The 17,126-nt window shown below is 35.6% G+C and overlaps 1 protein-coding gene across 4 annotated transcripts in view; it reads left to right on the plus strand.

Moving 5' to 3' along the window:
• LRFN5 (leucine rich repeat and fibronectin type III domain containing 5) overlaps positions 1-17,126 on the plus strand; it is a 346,581-nt gene that overhangs the window by 132,323 nt on the left and 197,132 nt on the right. The window contains exon 1 of one of the 4 annotated variants that reach the window (XM_072962969.1): positions 7,550-8,039. The exons of the other annotated variants lie outside the window; for them this stretch is intronic. The gene's annotated coding sequence lies outside the window, so the exon portion shown is untranslated. Of the gene's footprint in view, positions 1-7,549; positions 8,040-17,126 lie in introns of those variants that run through there. 4 annotated transcript variants of the gene reach the window in all.

Consider the following 17,126-nt stretch of genomic DNA (forward strand, 5'->3'; position numbering starts at 1 on the left):
TAGCTTTAATTGATGACCATAGACAGTATCTACTCATATTTCTATTATATTTTAATTGCAGCAGGCAAGCCTCTTAAGTTATCACTCATTCTTTAAAAGTTGAATATATCTGAGTCTGCTTCTGTTTTGTAAATAAGTTCATTTATGTCATTTGTTAGATTCTCCATATAAGTGATATCATATAATATTTGTCTTTCTCTGTCTGAAATCAGCTATATGTCAATTAAAAAAACAGTTGGATAGTTGCCTTCATTTTAGCTTACTTTAGCATAGTGGAGATGAAAACATTCTTTTCTTGGTCAACTTTTGGTTAGAGTCCTCTAAAATTTACCAATTATAGTGAAATCACAGTTTTGCATTCTTCATCAGAAGGAAGTTGGTGACAGGCAACCTCTGAAGAAAATAATGCAGTGTGGTTAGCATGTGTTCTGGTTTCCTCTAGTGTAATGTAACTAGTTTAATCAATTACATATATAACAATAAGTTTGTGAGTTACCAAGAAGGAAGTGGTTCCTGGCCTCTATATGTAAGGTATTTTAATGTCAAATATCTTGGTTTCAGCTATCCAGAGTTTGAAATAACTTCTACCCCTTCCTTCAGTATGAGTAGCATATAATCCATATATTTTACTAGCTAGGCACACTTTAGAATGTTGAGTCTTTTAAGTACAGTCCAAGACATTGCACTTTTAATCAGTCAATATGGGTTAAAATTTGAATGTCTGGTTAGATTTATTGCAATTAGTCCTGTAGTGGAATTACTATTATTCAATTAAAATCACCAGTAGACTGTTCATAATCGTCAACAAGGAGGATATAGTGTAATGTTAGCATCATGTCATTTGCAACCTCTTCAGATGGCTCTACAGAGGGGAAAAACATTGAGCTGGAAGGTTATCAACAAAAATAGACTATAGCAAGAGAGATTAAAAATAGCACTCTCTTCCCTGTCTTTTTCAGTCCAAGCAGAGCATCCGTTGTATGATTCAGCACCAAATCTGCAAAGTGTGTAAGGATTCACTTTTAATTGAGGTAACCCTGAGCTTTTTGAAGTGTAACGAGTGACAGACTAAAGTGACATTTTGATTAAGCAATGGTTGAATTATGAAATACTGTTACTCTGTGTCACTGCTGGGAACCTTAATTGGTGTACAGAGTTTAACTAAAGGAACAACAACTACAACAACAAAGCAAAAACAAAGAAGTAACTGAATCATGGCATCTTTTTATATCAGTTCTCTCACCAATCACACACAGAAAGAAAAGACTTGTAATTTTTTTCTTTCCAATTTTTTGGTTCTTTTGTTTGAATCAAAATGAATGCCCCTTCTGATTCTTTTTTCCTTTTTCTTGATCTTAGTTCTTAAAAAATTGGCTAATTGCACATAAAAGATCTTAATTGTAGGCTAATCAGTTGCCAGTTTAATTTTTAATGAAACAGCTCGAAGGATATGCTTTTTGCTAGTATTTTCATTCATCTTTTTTCTAAGACACAAATTGCTTTCTTATCTTTATCATGACTAAGTGATGGATATTTAGAGGTACATTTATGAATCAGAGAGGATAGGACAATTATAGAGTGCTTTTCTGTATTATAGTCCAACATTGTTGAAAGTTAAAAAGGATCAAGATATGGCCTTGAAATTTATCGCAGAGATACAGTTACACAGAAATATATATTACAAGAAAGTTTATTGCAATATGATTTGTAACGGCAAAAACATATTTTACAAAAACTATATATACAACCTAAGTATTCATCAGTAGTGAGCAGGTTTCTTAACAGAATATTGTGCTGCTCTTCAAATAAATGAAATAGATCTATACTTGTTGATAAAGAAAGCTGTCCAAAATACATGTTTATATAAGAGTGGAAATTATTGTGGCTATGATGTTATCCTCTTTGTATATATATGAAGAATATAAATACATGTATGCAGATGTATATATGTTTAAAATACACCTGCACATATGAAGATGTGTGTGTGTGTGTGTATATATATATATATATATATATATATATATATATATATATGTAAAAATACTTACACATGTGCTGATGCAAATAAATGCACATATATGTATTTACATTCTTTGGAAGAATACTACACACCAAATGTAGATGGTAGTTTCCCATGGGTAGGATGGTCAAACGGTTATCAGTTTTGTCCTTTAATGGTGTTTGAAACTTTTTACCATAAATGTGTAACAATATATAATTAAAAAAACTTAAATATAAGGTTTTAATAGCCATTATTCTTACAGGGCAAATAAAATTAAAAATGAATATCTCTAAATGATGAAATGCCACTCTGCGCAAAACATTATACTGTTGAATGTTTATATGTCAACAAAAACATCAATGATAATACAAATTTATTTTCAAGTGATGAGTTGCAGAAACTTAACCACCAGCTTATCCAGAATGTTGCTTGCACCGTGTAAAACAAGCTGTATGTCTGGTTCTTAGTGGCAATTTCACTAACTGTATGAAATGCCAAAAACAATTGATTCAGAGTTTCAGCTCTACCTTATATTATAGTTTTTTGGGGGGGAATGTAGCTATAAAACCTAAACATTTCATGTAATCTAAAATAGTAGGAAACTTTGACTTCCACAGTATAGGGTATTTTACTCTGGGCTCTATTTGAGTTCATAGCTTCATGTTTCTGGGGATAGAAATTTTGAGTGTTTTGTGCTTCTTTGCATCAGATACCAGTACAGTGTTTGCCGTTTAGATTAATGTTTGGATCATTAAATTAAAAAAAAAATCAACTTTTTTTTTAACTAGAATTTCAATGTAATTTGAAAACAAACAATTTTCTAATTTACTCCGATTTATTAAGCAAACAAAATAAGACAAAACAAAACAATAGGAGACAGGAGGCCCTGCTAGGTAACCAGTCTAGAAAATTGAAAATGGAAATAAAAATTACCACTAAATTCCACACCAACAGAAGAATGTAGCTAAACTTTTGAAAACCATTTTACCTCATATTTAACAAAAATGTAATTATAACTCTGCATATTCCTAGAGTAAAAGAAACACTCAATTCTTATCAGTTCCTCTGCACATTTTCAAATAATGTTGATCAGTAGCATAAATGGCTAGTTTTTACTTCACATTTAACTCTCACAGCAGAACCCTAAGGAAGTGAAATTTTTAGAAATTTATTTTCTACTTTTTAATTGCGATATAGTTCACATATCATATAAGTCACCCTTCTAACATGTACGATTTAGTGTTTTTTAGTGTAATCACAAGTTTGTGCAATGATCACTGCTATCTAATTCTGGAACTATTTTATCTCCTCCCAAGGAAAACCCATACCCATTAGCAATCATTCTCCATTCCCCACTTCCAAGAGGTTAATTTTTGGAGGGGGAACAAAACGAAAAGAAAAGCAGAAGAAAACTATATGACAAACAAATGAAGGCTTTTAAAAAAATTATTTTCCCAAGGGTCTTTCTTAATCTTTTAGACACATAAAGTAATTTATTTTGAAGCGTCTTGCAGATATGTTTCATTTATCCCGGGTTTCATTCTGTCAGGTTGTCATTTTAAGGAGCTAAGCTTTTGATCCCAGCAGTTATTCAACATCATTTTCATTGACTTCATGATATCCTAATTTTTATAAATGAAATATTATAAATATATTTGTATTGCAGTGTATTTATAATGCAAAGGCGATAATAAAGAAGTCAACATGGTCAAAGACATAACTGTCTCTGTGCTGATCTCTCTGACCATCTGTACTAGTGCTAAGTGGAGAGAGAGTGGAATGGAGTTAATTATATAAGTGATTAGTATTGCCTTGTAGTAACACTTTTTTCTGCTTTAAACAACCTTGTAATTTCAGAGACTTGAATAAAGAATACTAGATTGAGTCCCTTTGTATATCACTTGAAATCACATACATTTTTCCCCTTTTGAGAGAGAAATATACCTAAAAGTTCTGTTTATGCTGTTGATGATTGTGAGTATTGTATGATAGGGATGAATTTTACTTATTACAGATAAGAAATTTAATATCTTCTCAGTATTTAGCACTCTAGGTTTCAGTGATACTTAACTAATTACTTATTTCAAAGTTGCTGAGTTAATATATGTTGCAAAAAAAGATCTATGAACTATGCAGGACTGTCCTGTCAAGGGTGAAGCCTGTCTGGTCTCTCAACTCTTAATTCCTGAATCTTGACTATAATTTTAATTTCCTTTTTAGCTCTCACTTCTTCTTAACAATATCTCACTTTTTCCTCACCAAGGCATCAGTGAAACCATTTACTAGAGTGGATAAAACAAGACAGTTCTCTTTCTCTGTTGTCAGTTGCTACATCTTCAACGCATTGATTCCTTCATTCACACATTTGTATTGCCAACATTCTACCTGTACTAAAACTAGTGGTAAGATCTATAGAGTCAGCAGCAACCAAGGGAAATAAGAGCGTTGCCCTTATTGAATGTGCAGAGCAGCAAGGAGAAACATTCTCAGGAATTCATGGATTCAGTTTGTTGAGTGCCAGTTACATGCCTGATGCTGGTATCAGCATTAAGGAAGTAAGAGTTGCTTTACCTGCTGTGACACAGGAAGCCCAGTGTGCTCTGGGGACATGTAAAGCGGGATCCTATCTAGATCAGGGTCTTAGCCCACGCTCTGTGTGTATGAAGGGTGGCACGAGTTGGACTGTCTTGTATGTCTGGGCTACTATCCTGACTCTTTTATATTCTCATTTAGCCTGTGAACTATTAAAATTCAACTATTCACCACGAGCTGTCTTTTTAAAAAAATTTTTTTAGTTAATTTTTATTTATTTATTTTTTTCCTTTTTCAGTTTTATTAGGTAGAATTATTATAGTTTGACTGCACATATACATTGCATGTAAGTACATATATACAATATACTGCACATTTTTTTAGTTTACATATGTGTACTGATCACTGTTTCTAAGAACAGATTAGAGCTTTAGTTTTTTAAACTTACAGTTACCAAAGGAATATAGGCAACCACAAAATAAGAATCAACAGAATGTAGTAATCCAATTATAAATCACCAGCTGTCTTCTAAAGGTATTTACAGATATGTGTATATATGTATTATATATGATGCCATGTGTCTCCATATTTGCAAAAAAATACTTTCTTCATTTACTGATGAGGTCTGAGGATTTTCCTGTCTGTCTTTCTGTTTTGGATAATATAAACCGCTCTGGCTCAAGTGCTGGCAAGAAAGTTTATTTGAAGAGTATTTCTTGTTAGTCAAAAACTTACTGCTCTATGGTAGTTTCTTGTATTACACCCTCAGACAATTTATCCAACAACAGGAGCCTGGAGTTTTACTGTTCAATCAACTTTGTGCTTACTTCCTTGTGAGCTACGCTTCCATGCTGCTTTACAACCCTGAAAGGCTTCCAGACTACTTATTTGTAAAATAATTCCATTGTTTTACTTCAACTCACTCCATGTCTACATATTCAAAGGTTCCTGCACATCATTTAGGTTAAACAAATACCATTTTATTTCTCTGAATGGACTTTCCTACTTCTAGTCGGTACAGCTGGCACAAAATCTTGCCCAGACATTACTAAACTATTTGTAGACTCCTCCAGACATACTAAGCTATTTCATGTTTTTAAGTCATTGATTCTGCTCTTCTGCCTAAAAGGTCATTTTCTCATCATCCTCAAATTATTTATTCAAAGGATTTCCAAAATCATTTTGGGGGGAAGTCTTCCCAGAGTAGAGGTTATCATCACACATTTTTATTCCCATCTTACCCTCATCTCATCTACCCTGGAGAGGTAGCAGGTGGGTTTTCCTGTTTCTGTGCTTCATAAGGTGTAGATTCAGTCCCAGGATCTTTGAGCAGAGTCTTTCTGAGAACTTTTCTTTTCTTCATAGTGGCCATTCTGTATCAGAGCACTTTTTCAAAATCATAGCACATGGTAGTTAAATCATTTCTTCATATCTGCTAGACAGACTTTGATGTGTTTGGTATATTAAACATATTTTTACATTTTAAAACCCAAATACCTAGAACAGTGTTTGAAATTACTGAAGTGACTTACTGAGTTATTGGAATGAGGTACTCATTTATGGGTAAAAGCAGTAGTGATGACACAAGATAAGGCAAGTTTTCTCAGAGATTTTTCCTGAGCTTGTTAATATTAAATTAAAGATTTGCTGTAGAGTAGTATTTGAAGACCCTTTCTCAATAAAGAACTAGAAATGACCTATATACACATCTTGAATAAAATCAAAGGAGAAAATTTTCTTTGAGTTAAATCAGTTTAAAGCTATGGCTTCACTCATATATAATTATCATTCTGAATTTGCTGCTAGATCATGTAAATGCTGTAAATATTTATCATTTCAAAATTATAATTTGAATGATTGATCCTTTTTAGGGATTTCTGAAGGCTGCTTTTGAGAAATAGATGGATTTAAGAATTAATCACTTTCTTGCATTATATTCTTTTCATTTCTTTAATGAGTCTATATTATATTCTCTGAACCCAGAAATTCTAATTCCATGGTGTGTATTATAGAGTATAGTTATCACTTACTTGCTGCTAATTCAGATGCATGGTAATGAAACAGTGAGAAGAGTCTCATTTCTTTGAAAGCAGTTTGCATCATATACTTTTGGGAGGACATGAATGGAAAAAAGATATTTTTCTTTGACAGTAGATTATCTTAGTCATATAAGACATACCCCTGCTTCCATCACTGAGCATAAATTTCTCTACTCAGGTCCTCTTTAATCATTTTAAGAAGTCTTTTATAGTAATGAAATACGTATTATTTTCTTGGGGTTTTTCCTTTGATGTTTGTATTAGTTCTTTACCATTTTGCTTCTATATTTTCTATAGTAAAGATCTTTACTTTAAATTCATTGACATTAGCTGGAAGATTGACCAAATGAGTTAAATTGGAATGGTTTATATGAAGCTCTGGACCCTCTACTCATGGTCTTCCCTCTTTCAGTCTATACTATATTCCTGCAGGATAGATCTTCTTAAAGAGCTTCAGTCATATAATTTCCCTACTCAAAAACCTCCAGAGGGTCCCCAATGCTTATTAAATTAAATTCAAACTTGTTCTCTGACGTTCATGGTCCTCCAGACCTCGATAAGATCTAGCCTCCAGTCTCTGTGATGAGGACTTCTCCATTCACATTGCAAACAGCAATAAAACTGAATTATCTGGCGTATACAGACTTGTATTACCGGCGCTCAAGGTGCTCCAGGCCTGGCAGGTTCTCGGACTTGGGCAGACCGAAGAACCCTCACGGAGCTGCAGGTATCTCTGACACGCCTTTATTACCAGTGAGCGCAGTACCGGGGCTTCAGTAGCAGGGCGGGAAGTCCCGTCCGCCTTCTATAGCGAGTCAGACAAAGGAGGAAGCCAGCCAGCTACGTGAACTACGTGGGCTGACCAGAGCGCTTGCGCAGCGCAAGTCGTCATTACATAACAATACAGGGGTACTGCGCATGCGGGATAATATTGCTGTGTCACTGGGCACCGGACGTCCGGCGAGGGAGCCTGACTACTCCATTTTCCCTACATTCCACCCCTTCAGAGTCACTGGCCACACAATCTAAGGTTATGTGTCTTCCGCGAAAGTCCCTTGGCGAGGTTGGTGGACCCTTGCATCCAGAACCTACGGGGGCAACAGAGGCTACTAAACCCGTCGGACAATGTAGGGCTATGTAAATAGCCCTGAGGCAGGACCTTAAACGCCCATTGTTGCCCTTCCCAGGTGAAAGCAAATTGGTCTTGACTCTCGAGGGCGATGTCAATTAAGAAAAAGGCATTGGCTAGATCTGAGCTGGGGGATGACAGAATTTTCCCTCCATAGCCATCTATATATGACACTGGGCGTTGAAACTTACCTGGGTTGCCATGTAATAGGGTGCTTTCAGCCCCCACGTCTACCAAGTCCAATACCCACTGTACATTGGTCGAGGACCAATAAGTAACAAGTTCCACATGCGGCCTCTGTAACCCATAGGTTCCTCGGCCTTCATCCCATTCAAAGGTGAGTAAGTCATCCCCTCCCCTGGGCACCTTGTTGGGTAGCATATGGTCCTCAAGGCACACTGCCCAAGTCCCTAGGGACTCCTTGGTGCCTTTCATAGGGGTGTTCTTTTTTATGAGGGTGAACCTCTGGTCCTCCCTCAACTGTTTCCAGGTGATGATCAGTGCTATAAAGGAAAATATTGCAAGTGCTATACGTGGAGTGTGGAGTCAGAGAGGAGAGCTGATGTTTTTATGAAGGGTGACTAGGAACGTGTCCTTTCAGGAATTTTCAGAGAGGCCTACGTGAGGGGGGGAGTGAGTTATGAAGCTATCCAAGAGAAGAACAGAGGTGGAGGGAAGAGTGAGTTCAAGAACCTTGGGGCAACAGCAAGCTTGGTGTGTTTACAAAATAATCAGGAGGAGCTTGTGGCCACAGAGGGGTGAGCCCGACAGTCTGAGAAGGTGAGAGAGAAGTAGGTCCTGAGGGTCACCTGAGGACTTGGATGGTCAGATAGGAAGCCAGAGAGGGTTTTGAGCAGATATGACATGGCATAACTTACATAATAAAGCATCACTCTGTCTGCTGCCTCAGAACAGACTGAGGACACAGAGAGAAAGCAGAGGGGTGCAAAAGAGGATGTCTGTAAAGATTTGATGGAGGACTGAACCATGGTTTTGGTGTATGAAGTGACTAGATTGGTAAGGGTTAGTTTTGTAAAATAAGGAAGTATGTTTAAAAGGGTAAAAAAAAATCACAAAGAAAAAAAATTTGGAAAATTTGGGAGAATATGTCTTCATCTGCAAAGCTACCACTACTTTTTTTTTTTTTAACAGCGATATCTTGTGCCAGGAACTTTACTAAGCTCTTTACTTCCATTATCCATATTTAAACCTCATAACAACCCTAGGAAATGCCAGTATTATTATTGTTACATTTTTACATATATGAGATACTTTCAAACAGAGAAGTTGAATCATAAGAAAATACAATATGTCTATTTCTTTGTATTCTTAAGGAAGAAAAAATATGACTAGGAATAAATACATCAGAATGTTAATAGCGTAAGATGAATAGATAATTTTTTCTTAGTATTTATCTACATCTCTTTCAATAGATATTTTCTTTTACTTATTTTAAAATTCCTATATTTAGATGAATAAGGATATTGCTTTCATAATCTTACAAACATAAAATATGAAAATCATGATTTTTAACTCAATTACCAAACTTTTCTCTTTTTATAGTTGGCAAAGTATAGGATTTGTACTCAGACTTGGTTTCAAATTCTGTCACCTTGGGCAATTAATGTATCCTCTCTGAACTTCAGGGTCTGATCTGTAAACTAAAGCTAACAATCTCAAGATTTCAGGCTTGTTTTCAGGACACAAGTGGATGATAGTTTTAGGTACAATGTCCAAAATACAATAGAGCACAATAAATGATCACTATTATTATGTCCATATCATGTAGGTTTTCAGATTAAATTAATAGATAAGCAAGACAAATAAAGTCAGCTACGTCATTTTATATATACTATATATATTTTATATGTCCCACGATATATATAAAATAATGTAGCTAACATCTATACCTAATAAATTACTATGAAAGTTAATTCCAGCTAAGAACTTTACTCAGTTTTTGCAATTTCTTTTGTACCTAATGCTATGACTTGATTATATACTTTTGTGCTACTTTGGGGATGATGCTTATTTTCTGAAAAAACTTTTTCATATTTAACATACTTTGATTTCCTTTTGTTTTAAAATGCTTTAGATACTTAAGTTTCAATAATTATAAATGATCAACTTAGGGTCACTTTTAGATGTCGGTTTAGTGTGGGCCAGGTTGGTTTAGTGAAAAATTCTACTGATGCCAGTTGCAAACAGACTTGACATCATTGTTGGTTCATTCTGCATTCACATTTTAGGGTTAGGTCCAATTCCATAGAAATCATTGTAATTATGACATTTGTATGGCAGCATCATGAGTGTAAGTTAAGATCTTCCTCTATTCACTTACATTTTTAAAAACAGCAGGCAAAAATGTTCTCTGCAGTTTTTGTGAAGATTGCCTTCTATAGTTAAGAAATATTTAAAAGATTCATAAATGAAACTATTTAGATGAAGAAGGAAATAATGACCCCTAAAATAATGACATAGGCCTCATCTTCCTAATGTGCATGTATATATTGTATACATAGCAAGCTTTTTCCTGTCTTTTACCTAACAATCCAGATGAACAGCAGTTACACTCTAATTAGTGTGACTGACTGCATTTTTTCCTAGGGATAGGAATGTGAATAAACAGAAAATAATGCAGTCTTCTGCAGTGTATTTCAAAGTTATGACTCCTACTTAGTATTGTGTGACTCACATTATATTGGTTTGGCTTCCCATTGGCTTTCACTTTTCTTTAATGTCACTGTTTTTTTTTTTATTCCAATGATTGCTATGAAATAAACTGAGAACCACTGTATAATGATTCTCAATAGAACTAAGCAAAACCGGGTCCAGTTTGGGAAGGGTATCCACTGTAATGAGCTCCACCACACTCACTCAGTTATAGACGTGTATGAGTCACCACTGATTGTAACTTTTCTGGAATTAGATCTTTCAACGTCTCCTCCTAGATTAGTCATGCTCATTTTTTTTTTCAAAAGTCCCCCCAAATTGTCACTAAGTCAGGATGTTCTTCCAGTGATGGATGCGTCCAGAGATATCCCTTTGGTTAATGCAGTTTCTCTCCATGGAGTCTCCTGCATTTCAAGAAGCCCTAAAGGCGAATAGCTTCATAAAGAGACAGGGCATACAGTGCTGTTTGGTCAGGTCTGAGATCTCCTGTACTTCGACAGTGAAAGTAAAATAGTAAAATCATATCATTGGGAGCTAAAGGATAATTTCATAATCCTCTTCGAAATGCTGTTGGTATGGTTTTAATTCCTGAGGCACTGAGGTAGGAAACTTTCTTCTAGGGCCTGATTAGCTGTCATATATTTGGTAGACAGGCTCTAAGAACTGTATGTTCCCGTATATAACTAAAGACCCACTGCTTAAATTGGATCAAAGTGATCTGATTCCTTTTAAGCTGTGGGATTTGGTATGTTTTCATTTTTATCATTTTCCATTTTGATTCTCTTTGACATATTGAGAAATGTTTGCAAGTGGGGTTTATTCTTTCACTTTTCTATATTTACCGGTTCAAGACTCCTCTGTGTTACTGTTTGGTGTGGTGTATAGTCTGACAGATGCATTACTGTACTCCCTTTAGGAAACTATTCACAAATAGTTACAGGTTGCTCCCAGATGACAAGTATAAAGAGGCAGAATATTAATTTTTTTATGATTTTAGGACTCAAATGTTATTTTTGTTTTGCAGTGAAATTCCCATTTCACTCCCGTTATCTCCAATAAATTATATTTTAAAGGTCAAAAACCATATTGAATTCTGAACATTGACTCAGAAACATCCTTCAAAACCAAGAACAGTTAGAGTGTGCCATGCTATTTCTTGAAAATGTCTCAATTTTCATAAATTATTTTAAAGGACAAATATAAAAGTTGCATATTTGCAGGGCTCTGTATCGGCCAGTACATATAGCTTATCTGAAATTTTACAAGTCAAAGAACCCAGCTACTTGGGTGTCAAGATTTTGAGTCCAGTTTTAAAAGTTAATACATGCATTAAAAAGTTAGGTTAAAATGTCTAATCCTTCAAGTGAATTTAATGATTTAACAAAAATTTGTCTTGCTATCAGAATGTCCTATGTAGGATGATGTGAGTGGTTAAAAGATAAGAAAGGCATGATCTTTGCTTAAAAGAAAATTGTTATATTCTTGGGAAATAGGACAACCTTACAAATGATTCTGATAAAAGCAGAATGTGCACGGTGCAGTATGTGAACACTGGTTTGCAAGGTTAAATGAGAGAAAGCTAAGATCTAGTTAGGGATGCAGAAGCAGATCATAAAGAAGGAGACACCTGAGGTGGTCCTTGAAGATCCAGTGAGATATGAGTAGTTTGAAATAAGGAAGTAGGCATTATAGAAAAAGGGGCTCATATGCATCAAACAACCAAAAGAGGCTGAGTAAATATTTAGGAAAGAATAGTCAAAATATTGCTTGAATTTAGGGTATAAATAGGATAACAATGGAAGAAAATGCCTGACAGTTTTTAGAGGTAAGGAATTCTTAAATTTTGATGGGTATTGGGGGCCACTGAAATTTAATGAGTTAAAGAATTAAACATGGTTAGAACTTGCTCTGTGGCTATAATCAGATACTGGCTCCTCTGTAGACCTGGGAAAGTATTGGAAGCAAAGAGACCGGTTGAAAGAGAGTTAAAGCATTCCGAGTGGGTGGTGGTAAAGGACTGGATCATGGAGCAAGTATGAGAAATGGAAATAAAGATATGGTTCTGTGACCTCAGTGAACTCCAGTTTACTTTCATTAGAGCTTAGGAATTATATTTTAATCCATGTTCTTCTTTGAGATCACAGGAGTTCATCATAAACTCTCTTTTCATCTTGGGCTCTTGGCCTGAAGAAGGGGTTTATTAATGGGTCTCCTACAGTCTTCCTGATTGTGGGCATTTGCTCTGTCCTGGCAGCCCGTCAGCACAATTCCATTGCTTAGGTGGTAGAAAGAAGTTGCTCAGCCATGGTCCCAGGTGGGAGGTGCACCTTGTGAGGCTGCTTAATTCCGTGGTTGTAACTGGGGAGAGTTGCTCTCTCTTCATGTACTGTCATCATCTCCTGATAGTGGAATTACGTAGCTTTCAGCATGGCATGTTCAGATATATTGTTTTGTTTCCTTTTAATCATATAACACTTTAAAGCCTCCAGAATTGGGGTGGGGGAAAGGGCAGGAGGTTTTTTTTTCCCTCCTTTTCTAAATCTGCTTTCTTCCTTTCGAGGTATAAACCGAAAGGTTCTAATTAGATCCAGAATCTGTCCATACTCATCTCTGATTCCTGAAGGGCTTCATTCTGAATTTGCATACACTACCCCTCAGCCTGCTACCCCAACACAGCATTCAGAACTAGAACTATTCTGTTTACCCAGTTTGGGTTCTATCTCAGTGAAGGGCCAGGCCAGCCTGGTGGCTTCATGTTATTCTTTTGCTCTGAGCTTTTTACACTTCATTTAATTTTTTTTTTTTTAGGGTCATTTGAGGGAAAGGGGAAATTGCAGCCTGTTTCTAAGGGCAGGGATCAAAAGTGCAGAAGCTGTTAGATTTGCATTTTTTATTAAGGACCCAGGGATATGACCTCATTCTTCCCAACATCAAGAGATTCTTTAGGACCTTTGTCCTAATGGGATGGGATCAAATTATCAATTCAGTTCAGCATCTTGAACGTTTTCTATCTGCACAGGGTCTCCAGTGTTGGTACCCAGGAAGGATTCTTTCTCAAGCATTAATTTGCCTTTGGGAATCTTTCTGGGCTTGGCTTCAAAGCCAAATTCTATTCTCTGTTTACTCTCTTAGATTGAAAATGAAAACCTTCCCTTATTTTCAGACCCGTTTTTACCTGTGACATCTACCCGGACCCCTCTTTGCTATGGCGCTTTTGTAACCGCACTGTCTCCACCCACAAGGCAGCTCTGACACTCTGAATAAATAGATGCTGCTGTGATATGAAAACCATGTGTCTGCATGGGTAACAAGACCCTGATGTCTTTACTCAGCTCAGAGAAATTAGGTAATCCTAAGAACTTTGGACCTTTGGAATTTCTGCCCTTATTAGTGAGAACTTCTTAAATGCTAATCTGTGTTCATGGTACATTAGATAAAAGTTGTTCCTCCTAAGTGAAATGGTAGGGAGTTAGGATCCAAGGTTGACCTGCCCAAGAGCCATCGAATTCTCATTAGAAGGTGGGGGAGGGGGTATCTGCATTTTGTTCGGAGTCAACATTACCCTGTCAGGGGGCTGCTATTCCCAGAAACTATTGTAAGGCAGCCCTCCACCCCTTTGCTTAACTATATTTTTGATGGGTTGAATGATGAAAGCCATTTAGTGAAGAAAAAATAGACTTTGAACCACATTTAATTCAATATTCTAATTGCTTTCTCTTGCTAAATGAAAAAAAAAAAGACATTTAAAAATATCTAACTTACCAACTTCTAGTGTGCAGTTCTTCTAGTGTTAAGTATGAATTCTCCTCCCTAAAATTTAATATTCTGCAAGAGACATCCTGGTTCTTAAAAGAAATAATTCTGACAAATCTCAACTTTTAAAATTCAGTTTTAAAATTAATACAACCTAAATAATATGACATGTTTTATATAGCTGAATTATCTAATGTATGAGCAAATTTAAATTTGCTAAAACTTAGAAGTACTGATAATGAAACATGTTAACATATATTAAATAATTTTTATTAGAGCCTTTAAAATATGCTTCTAGAAATACATTATCAGGAATAAAATACATGTGGTATTTCAGATGCAGACAGAAATATTTGATACTAATATATCTCTTTGGCATCTCTTGGAAAGCATTTTTCTTGTGTTATTTTATTTAGTCCTTACAGAAATGCTGTGAGGTAAAAAAGGTTGGTATCGGTATCTTTACAGTAAAGATAAAAAATTTGTTCAATAAAACATACTTGAAAAGTGACAGAAATGGAACTAGAGTCTTCTGATTCCTAGTTTTATTCTGCCTCTACTGAAATGCTAAAATAATATATTTTTTCCCCTAAAGATAGAGCTCATGAACCATTTGTTTAACAGCAGGAATCCATTATGTTCTGCTTATGACTCGGTATTTTGCTAGGCATTGAGAATGCCAGGTACATAAGACAGTCTTGGCCCTCAAAGGATGGACCGTTTGGTAAATAGGTTTTATAAACCATGTAATAACCTAATCTGGAAATCACAGATGTAGAGAATAATTCGTCTCTTTTTCCTATTGAGAACAATATGATGCAGACTTTTCTCTTCTCCTAAACTGTTGCTACTTGTTTTTTTCTGCAGGGTTGAGTGGTTGGCCTTGGTTAGAAAGGGTATTCTTCCCCAAACCAGGCACCTGTATTCTGTCTTTGCCTCTGAAACTAACTTGTTGTACTTTGAAAATATCACTTAACTTTCTCATGAGGTTCTTAGTTTTTCATTATTTATTTATTTATTTATTTATTTATTTATTTAATTAAATTTTTTAGGGGGTGAGATAATTAGATTTATTTATTTATTTTTAATGGAGGTACTGGGGATTGAACCCAGGGCCTTGGACGTGCTAAGCATACACTCTACTGCTGAGCTACACCCTCCCCCTTTAATCATAATAAAGCTTGGTCCACCCATCTCGCAGGAATTGGAGTGAGGGGAAAAATTATTATAGTTAAAATCAAAATCGAAAAATGTAGGAGGACAGCAAGAACATACAGTGAAATAAAGACAGTGTCTTCAGTAAATGGTGTTGGGAATACTGGACAGCAGCATGTAAATCAGTGAAGTTAGAATACTCCCTCACACCATACACAAAAATAAACTCAAAATGGCTTAAAGACTTAAACATAAGACAAGACACAGTAAATCTCCTAGAAGAAAATATAGGCAAAACATTATCTCACATACATCTCAACAATGTTCTCTTAGAGCAGTCTACCCAAGCAACAGAAATAAAAAGCAAAAATAAACAAATGGGACCTAATTAAACTTACAAGCTTTTGCACAGCAAAGGAAACCATAAGCAAAACAAAACAACAACCTATGGAATGGGAGAAAATATTTGCAGAAGATAAGATTGACAAGGGCTTGATTTCCAGAATATATAAACAGCTTATATGACTCAATAAGAAAAAAAAACAAACAGCCCAATCCAAAAATGGGCAGAAGACCTAAACAAGCAATTCTCCAACGAAGACATACGCAGTGACCAATAGTCACATGAAAAAATGCTCAATATCACTAATTATCAGAGAAATGCAAATCAAACTACAATAAGGACCTCACACCAGTCAGAATGGCCATCATTCAAAAATCCACAAGCAATAAATACTGGAGAGGGTGTGGAGAAAAGGGAACCCTCCTACACTGCTGGTGGGAATGCAGTTTGGTGCAGCCACTGTGGAAAACAGTATGGAGTTACCTCAAAAGACTAAAAATAGACTTACCATATGACCCAGCAATCCCACTTCTGGGCATATATCTAGAGGGAACCTTAATTCAAAAAGACACTTGCACCCCATTGTTCACAGCAGCACTACTTACAATAGCCAAGACATGGAAACAACCTAAATGTCCATCAACAGATGACTGCATAAAGAATTTGTGGTGTATTTATAAAATCGAATACTGTTCAGCCATGAAAAATGATAGAACAATGCCATTTGCAGCAACATGGATGGCCCTAGAGATTGTGAAGTAAGCCAGAAAGAGAGAGAAAAATACCATATGATATCACTCATATGTAGAATCTAAAAAAAAAAAAAACAAAAAGACGAACTTATATATAAAACAGAAACAGACTCATAGACATAGAATACAAATTTGCGGTTGCCAGAGGGGAGGGTAGTGGGAAGGGACAGACTGGGAGTTTGAAATTTGTAGATACTGACAGGCATATGTAGAATAAATAAACAAGATTATACTGTATAGCACAGGGAAATATATTTAATATCTTCTAGTAGCTTACAGTGAAAAAGAATATGACAATGAATATATGTATATTCATGTATGACTGAAGCATTGTGCTGTACACCAGAAATTGACACAGCATTGTAAACTGACTATACCTCAATAAAAAAAGAAAAAAAATGTAGGAGGATGGGACAAATACAGGTGATGGTGTCTAATTCTGACTATTGAGAAATTACTGGTAAATAACTAGCATTATAAAAACTGCCACACTGACAGTATTCAACACATTCTTTAATTGGGTGCCATATCCACTGGGATCACAGGTGAAAAGTCAACCCAGGTAATGGAAATGTCAAAGGTGAAAACATACATAATCATCCCTCTGAAGACCGTGACATTCCAAGTCAGTTTTGTCAGTATCGTCACATAGGCCTAGGTGGATTGGAGTGCCATTTTTTCCTTTGCCTTAGGCTGTTAATACAAAGGCATACTTTTTTTTTTTTAATGCCAAACCATGTGGGGATAA

Source organism: Vicugna pacos, chromosome 6, assembly GCF_048564905.1.
Source record: "Vicugna pacos chromosome 6, VicPac4, whole genome shotgun sequence".
NCBI lineage: Eukaryota > Metazoa > Chordata > Mammalia > Artiodactyla > Camelidae > Vicugna > Vicugna pacos.